The sequence below is a fragment of the Eschrichtius robustus genome, chromosome 2 (assembly GCF_028021215.1).
Source record: "Eschrichtius robustus isolate mEscRob2 chromosome 2, mEscRob2.pri, whole genome shotgun sequence".
Lineage (NCBI taxonomy): Eukaryota > Metazoa > Chordata > Mammalia > Artiodactyla > Eschrichtiidae > Eschrichtius > Eschrichtius robustus.
The window spans coordinates 77,172,128-77,175,563 of NC_090825.1; the positions used below are offsets into that span (position 1 = coordinate 77,172,128).

The 3,436-nt window shown below is 36.8% G+C and overlaps 1 non-coding gene across 1 annotated transcript; it reads right to left on the minus strand.

Annotated features, from left to right (window-relative positions):
* Positions 1-329: 329 nt before the first annotated feature.
* Positions 330-436, minus strand: LOC137760415 (U6 spliceosomal RNA). The gene has a single exon (XR_011073358.1). It is a non-coding gene; the product is annotated as a U6 spliceosomal RNA (small nuclear RNA).
* Positions 437-3,436: the final 3,000 nt, after the last annotated feature.

Genomic DNA, 3,436 nt, shown 5'->3' on the forward strand with positions numbered 1-3,436 from the left:
ATGCTTCAGAGAGGACCCCTGAAGCATCTCAGAGAGAGGAATAATAAACTAATTAGGCTTATTTGCTATGTTAAGTTACATAGAAAGCATTGTCAAATGAGTGGTGATAAACCTTCTTAGGTTATATTGTATGGGTAAATATTGTTTAAAAGATATTCTAGAAATTATGGAATTTCTAAAAATCTGATATGTCTTGGTAAAATGTTATAAGTTATGATTCTAGTTATTATCTTTTTTTTTAACATCTTCACTGGAGTATAATTGCTTTACAATGTTGTGTTAGTTTCTGCTGTATAACAAAGTGAATCAGCTATACATATACATATATCAAAAATATGGAATGCTTCATGAATTTGCGTGTCATCCTTGCACAAGGACCGTGCTAATCTTCTCTGTATCATTCCAATTTTAGTATATGTGCTGCTGAAGCGAGCACTCTAGTTATTATCTTAAATGTTGTATTCACAGCATTAATCAAGTTTCTTTGTTAATTGCATTGTAATCAGATCTTTAACTGTGCCTTTTAAAATGTTTTGTCATTTATGGACCATTATTGTTTTATTCTGATGCTTTTGCAAAAAATGCTTCATCTTCAAGAAGAGTCAGAGAAATGACTTTTTGACAAGTACAGGTTTCTGATAACTTTCAGATCATACTGCTGAACTGGGTAAGAAATTAAAGAATTCTAATGGAAAACCTGATAGCTTCATAAAACTGTTAACAGAAGATTAAGATCAAGGATTAGTCACATAGGACTGAGTGAACTGATGAATATGGTATAATTTTTGGGTTTTGTCTGAAATATTACTGGTTTTAATCTGTGTTTTCCAGATATAAAGAAACCTTTCTCCTCAAGCTAGTTATTACTTACAGCAATTTGGTAAATTATACCTTTGTAAGTAGAATTGAAACATTTATCTTTTCTCTCTACCTGATTCCTCCAGAAATTGGAAACTCTTATGTTCCCAGCAGGCTTGTTATCAGGTGAATAAGAAAGGCTGCCTCCTGGCAGGTGCAGGAATCTTGATATTTTGGGGAACTCAAGAGAGGAATCCACCCAAATCTATAGATATCACAAGCGGAATCTGATGGCAAGCCAGATTGGTGTGGTTTTCCTGGACTTGAGGGGCCTTTTAAAAGTTCAGTTTGAGATTTCTTATAAAAAGTTCCAGCAGAGCCAACTTAAAAGAGCCTGTATGATCAATTACATTTATGTAAATGACCAGGCCAAGTTTATTGAAACCAGACTTACTTTGCAAATAAATCAGTCTTAATTTGGCTATCTTTGGTAGAAATTAGGGTAATTTTAGAGGGGGAAAATTATATTTCAGTGGACATTAAGTAGTAGTGTTATTGTTTTTGAGGGTTTTTTGCTGTGTGTGTTTATTGCCTAAGACTCACTGCTCAGATGGCTCCTTGTTGCTCTGTTACATTATTATAAAGTTTGTTCCTGAAGCTTAGCACAGTAATTTATCTTTGGATGAAGATCAGATGCCCCATGACCTGCAACCAGGAGATTATGCATTGTCACAGCTTTTTCAGTATGCCACTCTTCCTCCCTAACTGCAGGATACAGTTCACTTTTGAAGGGGTTAAGGTGACAGCGTTCTAAGGGTCTGAAGATGCAAGGAAAGGGCTAGATGGCAAACAGGTACACTTAAGTTCCAATTATAAAATATTCCTGGTGTGAAATTTTAAAGTGATGGAGTTGGTAAGGTGAGGCTATGGTGAGGAATGTGAAGGAACGTTTTCTGGTACAGCAGCACTTGCCTAGGAGAGATAACAAAGGAAGATGTGTTTCTCACAGCTGGCTCTGACCAGCTGAAGCTGATAAAGGACCATGAACTTGGAGAGACCCTGGCACACCAGGCTCTCAATGGTCCTAACTGAAGACTCTTCCTAAACAGTGAGCAGTGAGGTTTGTTTTAGCCAACTGTTTATTTTTATTTTTTTTATTGAAGTATAGTTGACTTACAGTATTGTGTTAATTACTGCTGTATGGCAAAGTGATTCAGTTATACATATATATATATATATATATATACACATCCTTTTTTATATATATTCTTTTATATTATGGTTTATCATAGGATATTGAATATAGTTCTCTGTGCTATACAGTAGGACCTTGTTGTTTATCCATTCTATGTATAATAGTTTGCATCTGCTAACCCCAAACTCCCAATCCATTCCTCCCCAAGCCACCCCCCCTGCCTTGGCAACCACAAGTTTGTTCTCTATGTCCATGATTCTGTTTCTGTTTCATACATAGGTTCATTTGTGTCATATTTTATATAGATTCCACATATAAGTGCTATCATATGGTATTTGTCTTTCTCTGTCTGACTTACTTCATTTAGTATGATAATCTCTAGTTGCATCCATGTTGCTGCAAATGGCATTATTTCATTCTTTTTTATGGCTGAGTAGTATTCCATTGTATATATGTGCCACATCTTTATCCATTCATCTGTCAATGGACATTTAGGTTGTTTCCATGTCTTTAGCCAACTGTGTTTAGACCTGTGGATTCATTCTGTCCTCTCCAGAGAGATCCAGAGTACTGGATCTCAATCCTTAGTTAGCAATAACCACATGAAACCTGCTTCTGGCTAGTACTTTAAAAACTCTTTTTCCCTCTCAGTGAACTTCTGCTTCTTCATTAGCTTGTGTTCCTTCGTCTGGCAAGTCAGTAGACTTAGCTGTTTCTTTTTATCTATTTATCTATCCGTTCCTTCATCCATTGTCCATGCATCTCTTCACTTATTATTTATTAGCTCTGGTGGTCTTTGTTTTATTTTGTGACAGGCAGAAATAAATTAGAATATGTAAAGCACTGATAAGTGATAGCTATTATCTTATTCACTCACTGGTATCTTGTGTATATATTATAAGAACAACATGTCACTGAAATATTTTAATTCTGTCTCTACTGGAAGCATACATGAATGAGTCATTGACTTCAGCTGATAGAACGGTTCTAACCCAAGTTTGTAAGTGACCGTGTGGTGTTCAGGAATGCCTCATTTGGCATCTAGAAAGATGGCTGGGAAGATTTTAAGCCTCTTCAGTGGGAAAGAGGCTGACATATTCAGGTCTCAGGGTCAGACACTGACGTTCGAAAGACTCTTCATTGTGATTCTAACATATGGACTTTTGAAAATTATAACTGAACTCTTTGAGAAACCAGGGTTAAAAGGTAGTTTGTTGGTATATGAGCATCTGTAAGGCCTGTTTCCAAAGCTCAGCATGTGCCCACATGTGCCCACATGCACACAGCCTTGGCCTTGCCCTGTAAACTCCTAGCACAGCACACAAGGGTGGGCCCTTGTTACAAAGGAAATGGCTCTGTTTCTCCGAGCAAAGAGATATTGAGGACACTTCCCAGTAAGTGGTACAGAATAAGGCCCTATTGTTTCCTAGGCCTGCTGTTCTG